Source organism: Peromyscus californicus, unplaced genomic scaffold (genome assembly GCF_007827085.1).
Source record: "Peromyscus californicus insignis strain IS unplaced genomic scaffold, ASM782708v3 Scaffold_12__1_contigs__length_115047231, whole genome shotgun sequence".
Lineage (NCBI taxonomy): Eukaryota > Metazoa > Chordata > Mammalia > Rodentia > Cricetidae > Peromyscus > Peromyscus californicus.
In genome coordinates this window covers 93,523,998-93,541,066 of record NW_026294413.1, presented here as the reverse complement: position 1 = coordinate 93,541,066, position 17,069 = coordinate 93,523,998, and positions in this window count along the sequence as shown.

Sequence of the window (17,069 nt, the reverse complement as noted above, 5' to 3'; positions counted from 1 at the left end):
GTAAATACTTTCAGTGAAGAAGGAGGATACAAAGTCAACATATAAAAACCAGTTTTTTTAATATATTGATAATGATCTTGCCAAAAAGACATCAGGAAAATAATCTCATCATAACAGCTTCAGAACACCAAACACAGATTAAACTCAGCTAGGAAGAAACACAGCCAGGAAGGCAAAAGACCTCTACAGTGGAAACTCTAAAACCCAGAAGAAAGAAACAGAAAAGATGGAAAAACCTCCTGTGCTCATTAATTGGCAGAATTAATATTGTGAAAATGGTAAATTACGGAAAGTGATCTACAGAGTCAATGTGATCACCATCAAAATCCTAACAGCATTCTTCAGAAAACAGATCAAACAACCCTAAAGTTCTTATGGAAGCACAGGTGACTATCCCAAAATAGCCAAAGCAATCCAAAGCAAAAGAGTAATGCTACAGACAACACACAACCTTATCTCAAATTACACTACAGAGCCATAGTGACAGAACCAGCATGGTACAGGCCCAGGTCAGATGCATGGACAGCAGTAGAGGACCCAGCTTAAACCCACACAGCCACCAGCACCTACTTTTTGAGAAAGCTATTCAAAACACTCTTCAGAGTAAAGAAAGCATTTCATCTAGTGATACCAGCAAACCCGAATATCAGCCCTAAGAAGTTAGATATGCATCTCCTGTCCTACACACAAAACCCCCCTCAACCGTAATGTAAGATCTGGAATTCTGAGACTGCTTGAGGAAAGCAGGGAAAACAATTCACTACCCAGGCATAGACGAAGACTTTCTGAACAGAACACGGTGGCATAGGAGGCAGTTTCAGGAACTGACGATGAACTGTGTGAAATTATTACGTAAAGCTTCTGCATAGCGGAGGAAGCCACCAGCAGAGCGAAGAGGCCATCTACAGAGTGCGAGAAAACCCTTTCCACCTACGCATTTAACAGGGGGTCAATATCCAGAATAAAGAACTCTGAAAACTAAACACCAAATCATCTGATCAGTAAGTGGTCAGGCAAATTCAACAAATGGTTTTCAAAAGAAGAAAAGCAAACAGCTGAAAAATATTTGAAAAATGTCCAACATCCTTAGCCACCAGAGCAATCTAACTTAAAACTGTTTTGAGATTCTAATTTGACTTAGACAGAATGGCTATTATCAGGGAAAAAAAAAAACAAAAACCAAAAACCACAAAACACAAAAACACTCCTGGCGAGGATGCAGGGAAGTAAGAACCCTCTCCACTGCCAGCATAGGTGTGAAGTGGTGCTGTCACTATGGAAATCAACATGGTAGTTCCTGCTGAAAATCGCTGAAGGTGAGACCCTGCTATCCTCCTGAAACACCTGAACGTGTTAACTGAGACACCATTTGCTATAGCCAAAATGCGTTAACTTCATTGCCAACCTGACTGGATTTAGACTAGGTCCAGGAGACACACCTGTCAGCAAAGACATTTCCAGAGGGTTAAACTCAGCAGTGGAGGTCTAGCCTGAGACTGAATAAAAAGCGGACAGCGAGTCCAGTGCCAGCATTGATTGCTTCTGCGCCCTGACTATGGATGCAAAGTGACCGCTGCCTCACCCCTCCCCTGACTTCAAACTGACAGCCAGAACGAACCCTCCTCTCTTTAAATTGCTTCTTGTCTGGTATTCTGCCATACAACGGGAAGAGTAACCAATGTGGAACCAGCCTAGATGTCCATCAACAGATGAAGGGATAAAGAAAACATGGTCCATACACACAATGGGACTTTATTCAGCTGTGAGGTGGAATTATGGGGAGAGGACTCTGGTGGTAAATGTGCTTTTGTACAAGCCTGAAGGCACGAGTTTGACCCCTGGGACCCATGGCCAGGTACCATGGTTTCAGTGTTCATCTGGAATCTCAGCTGTCCTGTGTCAAGGATGGAGGTGGGGACAGGAAGATAGCCTGGAGATGGTGGGCCAGCTAGCCTGGGTTACCAGCATGGCAGGCACAAGAGAGGCCCTGTTTCAACAAGGAGGGAAGAGAATGGACGCCCAGAAATTGTCATCTGACCTCCACACATGCAGTCATGGCTCACACAGGCTCCACCCCAACACATCACACATACACGTGCACACTCACACACTAATAATAATAAAAAAAAAACCCTGAAACTATAGCATGTGCAGGAAAACGGGTAGACCTGGAAACCATGTTAAGTATATGAGATAGACTCAGAAAGACAAACAGCACATGTTTTCTCTCTTATGCACGTTTCTGTATGTGAACATTTTATGTATGTATGTTGCATTTACATATGCATATGACATATAGTGCAAGTGTAAAAGAAGGAATGAGAAGTGGTGGGGAGGCAAAATATGACCCTTCCCCCTGATGTGCAGAGTCTGTATTAACTACAAATAATACGGTTCTCCTCTGACATCATCTGCGTGGAAAGGAGGTTATTTGGCATGAGAAAGGGGAGGAACTGATGGGATTAGTTACAGTGTCATACATGTATAAAAACATCATAAATGTAACTCGGATTTTCATGCTAACTAAAAACAGTATTCGTCATCTGTGAAGAAAATTGTAATTATGAAAAATTTCAGGAAATGGATGAATCTGGAAAGTTAAGGCGACCAAAACTCAGAAAGAAAAAAAAATAACTCCTATGTGCCCCCTGCATGAGGACCCTAGTCCACGATGTGTTTATGTGTAACAGTCGGGCCATCAGGGAGTGATGTTCGTTGATGAAGGATGCTCCCGAGGGGACTAAAGGACACAGGGACAGGAGAGAGGCAGTAGTATGGAGAGGCTACAAGGGGGGACAGGGATTCCAGAGGGGTGAGGGGGTGGGGAGGAGAATCACAAAGACACACTTTATGGAATATAATCATAATGATATCTAGTAAAAATGTGTGTGGATTTAAATAAATGTTAAAAAGAAAGGAAAAAGGAGCACCTGATAGACTAGACAATCCTGACTGTAAGTGACAACCACGACCACAAGATGGCGCTCTCAGCATGCTCTTTAGGGTGTGCGTGGTCTCCCGTGCCGCCCCTCCCCTCCGCACCTCCACCCCCCACCCCAGTGCTTTGGCATAGGGCCCAGGAGTTCTTCTCAGCAGGAGAGGCTCCGGGGTCTCCAGGTGGCCCAGGGGACCAGCTGGAAAAGCGCCCGGGTGAAGCCCATACTCCTGCAAGGGCAAGGCTAGGAGCAGGGTAAGTGATGGAGGGCGCGCACTTAGAGCTCAGTCATCTCCTCACTCGTTCCGCTCTGGTCCAGACAGCAGCTTTGACCTCAGCTCTAGTGAGATAGTGCTTTACAGTAGAAGCTCAAAAACAGGCTGTGGCAGGATGATGAGGAGAACACCCTGGGGCAAGGGGACTCAAGGGGGACTGGCGAAGTGCTGTCCCGTCCCCGTTCCCACTGGGCCTCAGAGGCTATGGTGGGCATGGACGATGTACACTTTCAAGAGCCCCTGGTCTGACGCTCAGGCTGACCTGCACAGCTGGAGGAGGCCCTGGAGGAGCCTGGTAACTCAGAAGCATCTTAATGAGCAGCGAGCGAGCCAAAGTGTGGCCCGAAGAGATTGAGCTGCCATCACACGGAGGTGACCAACGCTGCAGAGTGACATAGGGGAGGACGTGGAGCAGAGAGGCTTCCAGTGCCCCAGGCTTCATGGTTTGAAGTGTTGAGGGTGGTACCCGGGGCGGGGCACATGGGGGACAGGTGCTCTACCCCCGAGCCCCAACCAGTGCCTAGGGATCTGTAACAGAGATATATGTGCCACGTGGGTGTGAAGTGGCTTGCTACTAACCACGTAAAAAGGGGCAGGAGAAATCAGTTTCCCAAGGGATTTGGATCTACATGACACAACACAGGCAAAGTGTCATCTCAACATGTCATTAGTATAAATACTGATGATTGAGGAGCATTAAACCGTCCTTATACTACATCTTCCAACTCTGTGTTGTATTTTACATTTATTCAATTGGTACACTAAATTTCCATAGACAATATCTCATCTTTACTTAGATTTTACATGATTTTGAGCTGGGAGAGTAGGTTTGCACTTGTTTTAAACCTACCGAGTCACACTAGTCTGGGGCTGGAGAGATGGTCCAGTGGTTAAGAGCACTCTGTCATTGCAGAGGACCAGGTGTTGGGTTCCAGTGCCCACAAGAGGCTCATAACTGCCTGTGACTACAGTTCAAGGGGATTGCCCTCTTCTGGCTCCTGTGGACACTGCACGAATGTGTTACTCAGACAAACATGCATGAGTCCACATACATGACAAAAATAAATAAAAGGACACACACAGATGAACAGACACACAAACATAGATACACTCACACACACAGGTACAGACATAAACACACATGCACACAGAGATACACAGGCTTCTATGCACACAGACCTACACACACTCTCAAACTTGTGATTCTCCTGCCTCAGCCTTGTGTGTGGTGAGATTACAAGTGTAACTATCTGCATGCTTGGCAATTAGAAGCGTGCTGTGGGATGGTCTATATGTCAAATGTGTTGCTGATTGGTCAATAAATAAATCACTGATTGGTCAGTGGCCAGGCAGGAAGTATAGGCGGGACAAGGAGGAGAATAAAGCTGGGAAGTGGAAGGCTGAGTCGGAGAGACACTGCCAGCCGCCATGATGACAAACAGCATGTGAAGATGCCGGTAAGCCATGAGCTATGTGGCAAGGTATAGATTTATAGAAATGGATTAATTTAAGCTGTAAGAACAGTTAGCAAGAAGCCTGCCACGGCCATACAGTTTGTAACCAATATAAGTCTCTGTGTTTACTTGGTCGGGTTTGAGCGGCTGTGGGACTGGCAGGCGAGAGAGACTTGTCCTGACTGTGGGCCAGGCAGGAAAACTCTAGCTACAGAAGCGCTTTTAAAGAAAGGGCTTAACACAAGGTACTGCAGAGTGGATTCCACTAGCAGCCCTGCCATCCACCCCCAATCTACTGTGTACACATAGTGGGGGCTGTCATGTCGCTATTACTGTTACACTTAAAAATATTTCCACAAAAATCAGAAGGTACGTGTGGGAACTGGAGATGGCTCGGCAGTTAAGAGCACTTGATGTTTGTCCTGCTTTTCATTATTTATTTATTTGTCAACGTGATACAAGCCAGAGTTATCTGGGAAGAGGAACCTCAGTTGAGGAAGTGCCCTCACCGTAGGTAAGTCAGCAGGGCATTTTCTTTACTGCTGATTGATGTTGGAGGGCCCAGATGACTGTGCCGCTCCTGGGCTCGTGGTGTAAGAAAGCAGGTTGGGCAATTCATGGACAGCAGGCCAGTGAGCAGCACCCCTCCACAGTCTCTGCGCCAGTCCTGCCTCCAGGTTCCTGCCCTGACTTCCCTCAGTGACCTGAGAGTCATAGACTGAAATAATCCCTTTCCTCCCCAAGTTGCTTTTGGATATGGTGTTTTTTGTTTTTTGTTTTGTTTTGTTTTGTTTTCGAGACAGGGTTTCTCTGTGTAGTTTTGGTGCCTGTCCTGGATCTCACTCTGTAGACCAGGCTGGCCTTGAACTCACAGAGATCCACCTGGCTCTGCCTCCCGAGTGCTGGGATTGAAGGCGTGCGCCACCACCGCCTGGCTGGTTATGGTGTTTTATCATGGCAATAGAAACCCTAACTAAGATACTGTTTTTTATTAATAATTTTTAAATTTATTTTATATACCATCCACAGCTTCCCCTTCCTCCTCTCCTCCCGTCCCCTCCCCCTACCTCATTTCTCCTCCGTCCACTCCTCAGAAAGGGTAAGGCCTCCCATGGGAGTCGACAAAACGTGGCATATCAAGTTGAGGCAGGACCAAGCTCCTCCCCCCTGCATCAAGGCTGAGCAAAGCATCCCACCATAGGGAATAGGTTCCAAAAAGCCAGTTCACGTGCCAGGGACAGGTCCTGGTCCCACTGCTAAGGCCCTCACAAACAGACTAAGCTACACAACTGTCACCCACATGCAGAGGACCTAGGTCGGTCTCATGCAGGCTCCCTAGCTGTCAGTCCGTGAGCTCCCACGAGCTTGGGACAGCTGTCTCTGTCTCTGTGGGTTTCCCCATCATGATCTTGACCCCCTTGCTCATATAATCTCTCCATCCTCTCTTCAACTGGACTCCAGGAGCTCGGCCCAGTGCTTGGCTGTGGATCTCTGCATCTGCTTCCATCAGTTAATGTATGAAGGTTCTATGATGACAATTAGGGTATTCACCAATCTGATTACAGGAGAAGGCCAGTTGAGGCTCCCTCTCCTATTGCTAGGAGTCTAAGCTGGGGTCATCCTTGTGGATTCCTGGGAGTTTCCCTAGCACCAGGTTTCTCTCTGTCCCCTAACAGCCCCTTCTATGAAGCTATCTCTTTCATTGCTCTCCCTCTCAGTCCCTCCCCCAACTCGATCATCCCGATCCCTCATGTTCCCATTCCTTATCCCCTTCCCTCTATCCTGCCCTCGCCCCCAGTTTACCGAGATCTCATCTATTTCCCCTTGCCAGGGTGATCCATGCGTCTCTCTTAGGGTCCTCCTTGTTACCTAGCTTCTCTGGGGCTGTGGGTTGTAGCCTGGTTATCCTTTGCTTTACACCTAATATCCACTTATGAGTACATACCATGTTTGTCTTTCTGGGTCTGGTTTACACCTGTCTCAGGGTGCTTTTTTTCTAGTTCCATCTATTTGCCAGCAGATTTCATGACATCATTTTTTAACTACTGAATAATATTCAATTGTGTAAATGTACCACATTTTCTTTATCCATTCTTCAGTTGAGGGGCATCTAGGTTGTTTCTAGGTTCTGGCTATTATGAATAATGCTGCTATGAACATAGTTGAGCAAGTGTCCTTGTGGTGTGGTTGAGCATCCTTTGGGTATATGCCCAATAGTGTTATTGCTGGGACTTGTGGTAGATTGATTCCCAATTTTCTGAGAAGTTGCATACTAGTTTCCAAAGTGGCTGTACAAGTTTGCACTCCCACCAGCAGTGAAGGAGTGTTCCTCTTATTCCACATCCTCTCCAACAGAAGCTGTCATCAGTGGTTTTGATCTTAGCCATTCTGACAGGCGTAAGATGGTATCTCAGAGTCGTTTTGATTTGCATTTCCCTGATGACCAAGGATGTTGAGCAATTTCTTAGATATCTTTTGGCCATTGGAGATTCTTCTATTGAGAATTCTCTGTTTAGATATGCATCCCATGTTATAATTGGATTGTTTGGTATTTTGCTGTCTAGTTTCTTGAGTTCTTTATATATTTTGGAGATCAGCCCTCTGTCAGATGTGGGGTTGGTGAAGATCTTTTCCCATTCTGTGGGCTGCCATTTTGTAAGACACTGCTTTTACAGAGGACCCAGATTAAGTTCCCAGCACCCACATTAGGTGGCTCATGATCACCTGTGACTCCAGTTCCAGGGGATCTGGTGCCCTCTCCTGACAGTCTCAGATGCATTACACACACAGGGCACATTAATATCTACAAGCAAACACTCACACACAGAAAATAAAAACAAATAAATCTTTTTAAAAAAGCAAGTAGATGTGATGGTTAACATAAAAATGTAAGTAAAATTATTTTTAAGAACATAAAACTTTTATTCAAAGAATATAAAATAAGTGCACATGGTACTGATAATTCTAGCATTATTCTCTATTGAGTAGCCTGTGTGGAGTGCCTCTGTGTTGAGAGAGGAAGTGAGTTGTTCAATTGTGAGAAGTATTTCTAGGCCATGGTGAAGGACCAACCCCTGTGAACACTGCAGTGACATGTACGTACCTGTCACATGTACATACTTGTTGGCTGTACATACCCGTCAGACATGAATTTGAACATAGGGAGAGCCAGAAAATGGGTGTCTGCTACAATCGGAAGGTGAGACTTTGCTGTGGAGAGCCTGTTAGGCTCAGGTGGTCTGAGAGGAAGGGTCGGAAGACTTCACTTCCATACTTAATTCCCCCTGGCTCCTGAACGGTGTCCTTACCTGCAGCAAACCTACTTCTCGATGCTGAACCTGATCCAAATCCAGGGCACTTGAATCGGGTCATTTTTCCTCTGGAGGGTGTGCACAGAGCAGGAGTGAAGGACACACTTGTCCACCATGTAGGCATTTGGGTCAGGGGCCCGTGTCAGGCCAGGGTAACACTGGACCCCACTCCGAAGGGCAGAAGAACCCATCTTTGCGTACTGTGTGGGGGTTCTTATGGCCCTCTGCAGCTGGTGACCCCAGCTGGGACACTCTTTGCTTTCCTGGGCAGGTGACATTTTCTTCTAGTACTTCTGTGGACTGTCTTTGTAGCAATGCATTGCTCTGTTTGTGCCTAGAGAGCACGTGAGGTTGCCAAAGAGTAGGGATGTCTGTCCTGCTTACACTGGTCTCCACCCGCAGAGCACAGCCCATGGGAACCAGCTTAGGGATCCTTGGGGAATCAAATGAGAAGGCTTCTTTGCAGCTCCCGGGTACTGAGCCCTGTGGTCACAGTGTGTAAGGGACACAACCTCTCTACAAGGAGGACTTTTGGACTCAATGCTCCCGGGCTAGAGAGCTGCTGTCTCAGTTAGCCCGTACGTCAGTGTCCTTTCCCTCAGCACAGCTCATGAAGAAGGATGTGATAGTCTTCACGGTACCCAAGGGGATGTTGGAGGCACAAAGAAGGATGTGCTAGTCTTCGCAGTACCCAAGGGGATGCTGGAGGACAAACAGCTGAAGTGGCACACCCAGGGCCGGCCTGAGTGGGGCCAGAGGCTGCTCACACCTGACACTCCAAACCCAGAGCGTGTGTTCACAGCCACACTGGAGCTCTTTAACAGAATGCTACAGGCCAAGCACCTACTGGAGCGTCTCTTGTGGAGGCTGGATGACTGCAGAGCAGGCCATTTTAAAGTCCCCTCAAACGGTCCCCTTCAGCTTGTCTCCCACACCCAGAGAACGCCTTCCTACATAGGAATCTGCTCTTATACACAATGGTAGCCCCCATTTTTCCACCGCTTATAAGGATCTGAGGCAAATATAAAAATCCCTGTTGGTACTGGCTCATGTCCTTAGGATGGGTTTACACCAGGGGAAATAAGGGTGATTGTTTTTTTCTTAGAAATGTCAAGAAGCAAAAGGCTATCAGCATCCGAGCTGGCGGTGACATCGCCACAGTGGGAATAATGAGGTTTCTCATCCTCCACAGCTTCTCTGGAAGTGGTGACGGGCTCTTTTGCAGAAAGCCGAGACAGTCATAATGAACTCGCCCACATTTTCCCTCAAAACTTGAAGTGAACCTGTGCTGAGGTCTCAAATTTGCTCCTTGGGCCGGCGCCTCAGTGGCCCTGATCAGAAAGCAGAAGTGACTTTGCCTCTCTGTGCCATTGTCACACTTCAGAACTGGATTCAGGCGGCCATTGCTCAGCATCTCTTGGTGGGGCCTACCATGAACGGCCACATTGTCATGAGCCATCTGAACCACATGCTCTGTGGGGGACTGGAAGGGGGACAGTGACTCCTCTTGTAAGAAGAATTATTACTGGCCTGCCTTCCGCTGGGCCTGTGTATCCTCATTCACAGATATGATACTGTTTTAATCTCACAAGCATCTCAAGAGGCTGAGAGAACCATGGGTAGCCAGTCTTTTGAGGGTAGAAGGTCCTAGGGGGATAGCTCGCCCCAGCCTCCCAGCCTCTGCTTCTCCAGTCCTCTGGAACAGTCCTGTAGCCTTTGGACTATATTGGCTCTGGGGAAAAAGAGGAAGGGCATTTCTGTTTGTTTCCTTCTGCTTTCTTAGGTGATGTAAAGGGAAGGTCAGAGAAATCCCTGAGAAAGTGGTATTTGGTCAGGGCTCGAGTTTTTTGGTGGTAGTAGACTGCACAGCTAGCCACATGTGTTTGCAGGTTCGTACCCTTTATTCAACATCTTCAGATTAAAAAGTAATCAGAGACACGTGCGCCTGACCTGAGCACAAATGCACAGTTTTCTTGGCATTCATAGGGCTTACGTTGAATTAGGTATGAAAGTCATCTGGAAGGAATTTAAAGTAAAGGCTGAGTGCAGTTCTATGCAAATCATTTTATAGAAGGGACTGGGACATCTGAAGGTTTGGATGACTACTAGAGCTTCCAGATTTAATCACCAGGGAAGCCGAGGAACAAATCTGTCTGTCTGTCTGTGTATCTAAAACAAGTGAGTTTATCACAACCTTACTAACATAGCTGGGAATGTGGCTGGGTATACAGTGATCATCCAGCACACACAAGTCTCTGGGTTCATTCCCTGGTAGAAAAAGAATAAATTAAAAAAAATCGAAGTAAGTGTACTGATATAAAGGATACACAGCAATCCTCTACAAACAACGAAGCGTGCAGTACCTTCATTATAAATTCTGCACGACTGGTTGATTCCTAAAGCTTTCATTTATTCTTTGCCAGACTCTTGTGTCTAAGTTAAACTGTGGTCTCAATTTAACCATGATTTGACAGGTAGGGTCGCATCCCGATCCACACTGCTTACCCGATGTATTTATAGGCAATAGATCCACAGTCTATTGGCAAAGACTTGGCATTCTCATTTACGTTATGGTTATTAAATGGAGGCCAGTTTCACCTCCACCTCTCTGTGGGTCGGATGTCCCTCATTTGTCCCTGGCACAAGTCACTGTGCTGACTCAGATAACAGTTTCCAAACACTGGAGAATATTCCCTCAATTTTCCTGGCTTTTCACGTTACAGAGTTTATCGATACAGAACAATTTAAGTTTAATCTATTTTATTAGCATTTTTTTCCTACCTCCTTCCTTCCCCAAGGCTCAGGGATTATTGTGAAGGAGGGTGGGATGATTTTAAGAGGCAGGGGTGTTTGTTTTTTGGACACAGCAGGACATCTGCACATGTGGATTGAGCAGCATTCACATACAGAATTTGGGGAAGCTCAAGCCAGACCAAATTTCATCATGGAGGGGGAAGGTGGGCACCAAATTCCACCAATAGCCTAGGAGCCGTTGCTGAGCGATAGCTGTTGGGAGGGGAGGGTCGGGTGTGGGCTGTTTGTCTGTTTGTTTTCTTAAGGGTGAGGCCTATGGTGGGTTGACCGCCCTTCCACAAAGACTACACATCCAGGAGTCTGTGGGCAGCATAAGTTTGACGATATGTTTAAAAAAAGGGGGGGCACAGTTTTGTGAGTTAGGAAGGGGAATGAATCTGGGAGGAGTGGGAGGAGGGGAGAATATGGTCAAAAACACTGTACAAACTTCTCAAAGAAGTGATAAAAATGAAAACAGTGAGAACTGAAACAATCAGAAAACATTTCTTTATCCATTTTTTAAAGTCTAGTGACCAAAACAATAAACCAAGCCCCCTTTTTGTAGCATTTCCCAATTCCTATGGTGTAAATTTTCCCTGCATGGTCAGTTTTAAGCTACCAACTGGCATCACCACATGCAGAGCTGGGAAGACATACAGCAACACTTTCGTGACTTGTACCCAGGGCTGGACCTAACCAATTTAGGTCACAGTAACATACAATAAATAATTAGCATGCACTGCCTTTGTTTTAATCTACATTATTTAGTTATAAGTTCCCATAATTGAAAGTATTAATGGCACAGGAATTGGACCAATTATACAGAATTAAATTCCATGGATATGGGCTGGTGCGCTGGCTCAGCAGTTCAGAGCACTTGCTGTTCTTCCAGAGAACCCAGCATCCACATGGCAGCTCCCAACTGTTTGTAACTCCACTTCCAAGGTATATGGTGCCCTCTTCTGGCCTCTGGAAGCACTGCACACACTTGGTGCACATACATACATACATGCTGACAAAGCACTCATTCCCATAAAAAGACCTATATTCAGAGCAAGTAGTTAACATAAATAGTTTTACCATGGTGATATAAATACAGTTAACAAAATAAGACAAGAGGGAGAGGAGAGGAGGGGGAGTAGCTATGCTGAAGTCCTTGCTCTTCGTAGAGCAAATGTTGTCTTAACTGGGTATCTATGAGATTGAATACAATTACTTCAATTCACAGAGAAGATTACTGGAAAGACATATAAAATATAACTTGGAAAGTCAGCTGTTAGAAAAGTGAAATAAAATGTTATAAACCACACAGGGGCCAGGGAAGGAAAAAAGACTGTAAACCTGATAATTTCCATGGTCTCTTTTCCTTCTTCTCCTCTCTTTCCCTCTCTGTTCTATTCCTTTCTGCTCCATTCCCCTCTCTTCCCCCTTCTTCTTCCCAGGGCTGAAGAGCTAACCTAAGGCCTTGCACAGATGAAGGAAGTATGCTCTCACGAAGCTACACTCCAGGCCAGTTTCCTTAGTGTTTCTATTGGAAGGTACTGTGTGGTGGCATTGTGTTCCCTGAAATATTGTGCACCCTAATAAACTTATCTGGGGTTAGAGACAGAACAGCCACAGTATTAAACATAGAGGATAGGCAGTGGTAGCACACACCTTTAATCCCAGCACTTGGGAGGCAGAGCTAGAAATCCATGTGTTCAAGGATACAGCCAAGCATGGTGACTCACGCCTTTAATCCCAGAAAGCAAGCCTTTAATCCCAGGGAGTGGTGGTAGAAGGCAGAAAGATATATAAGGCGTGAGGACCAAGAACTAGAAGCATTTGGCCTGGTTAAGCATTTGGCTGGTTAAGCTTTCAGGCTTCTAGCAGCACAGTTCAGCTGAGACCCATTTGGATGAGGACTCAGAAGCTTCCAGTCTGAAGAAACAAGACCAGCTGAGGATCCGGCGAGGTGAGGTACCTGTGGCTTGTTCTGGTTCTCTGATCTTCCAGTGTTCACCCCAATACCTGGACCAGGTTTGATTTTATTAATAAGACTCTTTAAGATTCCTGCTACAGTACTGATTAAAATGAATACACCCTAAAGGAGAATTAGTTCCAGGACTCCCAGTAATCAGCACGTGCCCTGAAGTCGCTCATGACTGGTGACTGTTTGTCCAAGTGGAAGATGGTCACTGGAAAAGCCAAAGACACTTCCAAGTTCTTACAAATGGAATTTTGTTTGCCACATGCAGAAATAATTTCATAAATAAACCACACCAAGCCCCACTGTTTAAAAATACAACTTTTACTTCCTTCAGCCTGGATCCTGTCCGCTTTGCCCTAATTCCATCCACAGGGCCTTTTGCTTTTGACCGTACACACCACTGTCCTGAGTGGCCTGAGGCAATAATTAATTCCTCTCTTGGCCCTCCACCTACCCCTGCCAGCCAAGAGGGATTGGGATTGGTTACACCAGGTGCCTGTCAGCATCACAGACACACCGAGCATGCTGAACACTGTCCTTGTATGGTATGCTCTTATTTTGTATTTCTGCTACTCCAGATTTAGATGTGTGAAATATATGCTTAGAATCTTGCAGTTCAGTGGCTTAAATGGGCAGCTTTCCATTCTTTGCCATGAGGGCTGAAAGAGGTAAAGTAGTGTTGGCCAGCATATTGTGTCCCCCAGCCCACACTCCTCCAAGTAAAAAGCCCATGGAAGTAGATAACATCATGCTGAGTGAGGCAAGCCAGATACACAAAGACAGGTCTCCCATGTTTCCTCTCATCTGCGAAAGCTACAACCATAGAAAGGAAAACTAGATGACCTGAACATAGCAGAGGGGCCAGCAGGGGAGAGTAAGGGGATGGGGGTGGTCTAGAGAGGGAGAGGAGGATGAGGGAGCACTGTGGGCAAGGTGGAGAACATCCAAAGAAGGACTTCTGTGTTCATGGAATCGCCACCAGGTCAGCCTGTTGATATGTACGGTTAATACCTATTAATAATTATAACGCAAAACGAAATGCAGCCAACAGGGGACATATGGTCTTGTCTCATGGTCCCCTTCACTAGGTGAGGGGTCTGCAGCCAGGACAGCCCTATTTCTTTTCCTCATACTCAGAGGGAGGGCCTGGAACAAGGAGGTGTTTCCCTCTTGCTGGGCCCTTGAAGCCTCCGGAAATGCACTCTACAGTACGTCTCTGATGCGCCCATAAGTAGGTCCCTTGGGACAAGTGGCCAGGACAGCTGCTAGTTTACGATATTTGGTTTCACAGAAACAAAGTTTTTATGGACTGGTGATGGGTTTCTCCATTTCAGACGAGGAAACAGCCGCAGGGCGGTTAAGTGTGCAGGCCTTGGTGAGAGTGTGCGGGTCAGCTTCTCTCCCTCCTGCGACTGGCCTCCTACCACCCTCTTCAGCACGGCGTGGGACATCTGGAAGGAGCTGATGATGCTGAGCTTGGGGCAAGATCTTTGGGGGTAGGCATGCTGGGGAGCCATGCTGTTGGCACGAGAGATAGGCCCGGGAGCTGGCCCTACCTACAGTCCTGCAGCTTCCCTTCTGAGCAAATGCCCCTGGACAAAGGGTTGTGCCCCAGGCATGAGTTCTGTCCCTGCAACAGAGGTTGTCCCTGGGGCAGGGGATAGGAAAGCCCCTTCCTTTGCCCATGTCATCTATCTTCACACAGTCTCGAGGGAAAAGTCCATCTCAGAGAGGTGTCCGACCTTGACCAAGTAAGCATCCAAGAACGGAAGCGAACTTGCTCTTTCTGCTCCAACGCCCACAACACAGTGCTCCCAGGAGGGTTGCTGATGGCACAGGGCACTCTGCCCCTGTTAACTCTCACCTCCCAGAGCCACCGAATGTGGCCATTGGTTCCCTCCACTTTTCTCCAAAGCAAGTTACTCAGAATGTCTGATTGTTTTCGTCTCTTTCAGCTGTCCGTCAGTGACCTGCTGTAAGGTAGGGTCTCTGGAGCACTCAGTGATGATGTCTCACAGGGTCTGTGAGGAGGAGTTTGGCCTCTGGCCCTGTAGGATCCCAGATGAGAAATGCTCACGGGTCTGGCTGCCCACACTCTCCCTCCCCCAGGTTTCTTGGAGCTCACAGCTGGGTGTTCTGGTCTGTGTACTGCAACTGGGTGTCCCTGGCCTCAGGAGACTGCTCACAGGGCGGAGCGGAACTACACAGCTCACAACCTCCATCCCTAGCCAGATTTCAAGGCCACATTTTGTAGCACAAATCTTTTTTTTTTTTTTTTTTTTTTGGCTTTTCGAGACAGGGTTTCTCTGTGTAGCTTTGCGCCTTTCCTGGAACTCACTTGGTAGCCCAGGCTGGCCTCGAACTCACAGAGATCTGCCTGGCTCTGCCTCCTGAGTGCTGGGATTAAAGGCGTGCGCCTGCGCCACCAACCGCCTGGCTGTAGCACAAATCTTAAAGGGTCTTATCAATAAAAACAAACCCGGAGTCAGGTATTGGGGCGAATGCTGGAATATCAGAACAAGCCACAGCCACCTCGCTTCTTGAATTCCTCAGCTGATCCTGTTTCCTCAGACTGGAAGCCTCTGAGTCCTCACCCAAATGGATCTCAGCTGTACTGCTGCTAAAAGCCTAAAAGCTTAATCAGACTCTAGTTCCTGGCCTTCATGCCTTATATACCTTTCTGCTTCCTGCCATCACTTCTTGGGATTAAAGGCATGTGTCACCATGCCCGGCTGTTTCCATTGTGGCTTTAAACTCACAGAGATTCGGATGGATCTCTGCCTCCGGAATGCTAGGATTAAACATGTGTGCGCCACCATTTTCTGGCCTCTATGTCTATCTAGTAGCTGTTCTGTTCTCTGACCCCAGATAAGTTTATTAGGGTGCACAATATATTGGGGAACACAATATCACCACAACATTTTGATTAGATCAGGTATTTGCATATCCAAAGGAAGTTGGGGGAGTAGATTAGTTACTTCTGCCGCTGCCAGTCCAGGCTGCTCTCTGCCATGGTTTTGGAAACCCGGGCCAGGAATCTGGCTGGGGATAACTCCTGGAAAATCTGTACAATGAGACAGAAAGATCAACAACACAGAACTTCCTTTTGGCTTTTCTTAAAAAGTACAAAAACAAAAACAAACAAACAAAACAACAACAAAAAACGTGCCCAGAGAGGTGTATTGGAAAAGGTCCTAAGACCCAGCTCCCAATACCAGACAACAGTTTATCTAGATCCTTCCTTAGGCCTCACAACCAAGACAAGCCTTGTCTCCTGGCAGTCTCTGTTCTGCACCATCCCTCCTAAGATGGAGGAGACACTGATCCTGAAACAATTCCCACGTGGCTGTATTTTCATACTTGTTTGGTTGTTACCAGGACACATTAGGTGCCCAGTGCCATTTTACCTGCTCTGCATTCTGGGTAAGGAGCACAACTCCACCCCATACTTGCATCTTTCCTGTGAGTCTTCTCTTCCTTCCTGCCGACTGGCTTCCTGGGGGAACCTCCAGCCACCTTCCAGCATTCCCCCTGCTCCCTGTGGGGGTGGCTCGGTCTAGGGAGGACTCACCTGTACCTAACGACTGCTGCCCATGACTCTGGGAAGGCAGCAGCTGGCGTTTGAAAAGGGCCACCCCTAGAATGTCATAGCATCCTGAGGCCATCTTGGTGCGAGACTTAGCCGGGGCCCAGCTGCAGGTGCTTGGCAGCCATATAAATGCATTAATATCCCTCTTTTCCCTGGGAAGAGAAAGTCATAGAGTGAGACTGGGGATTCGAACCCAGGTCCTCATGCTTGCACAACAAGCACTCTTACCCACCGAGCCGTCTCCCCAGCCTCATTCTATAGCTCTTAAATATAAAATATTACAAACATTGACATATACACGTCTTGCTTCTATGATCTTGACAAGTTGCTTCATGTGTACAGTCCAAACTTCTATGAAGCTAAGAGACAGAAATCGTTTCATTACTTCAGAAAGTTTCATAAAACCAGGGCCACTGGGGCTGGAGAGATGGCCCAGTAGTTAAGAGCACTGATTGCTATTCTAGAGGATCTGGGTTCAATTCCCAGCACCCACATGGCAGTCATAATTGTCTGTAACTCCAAGATCTGACACCCTCACACAGACACACATGCAGGCAAAACCCCAGTGCACATAAAATAAAAAAATAAATTATTAAAAATGTTTAAAAAAAACCAGGGCCACCACAGTTTTACCCATTTGAGAATTTTGTTCGAAATGAGCTTTTTGTACATTTTTTTAAAAAATTAATTTAATTACAATGTCTGTGAGATTCATTTTGCAGAGTGGATCAATCATTTCAATC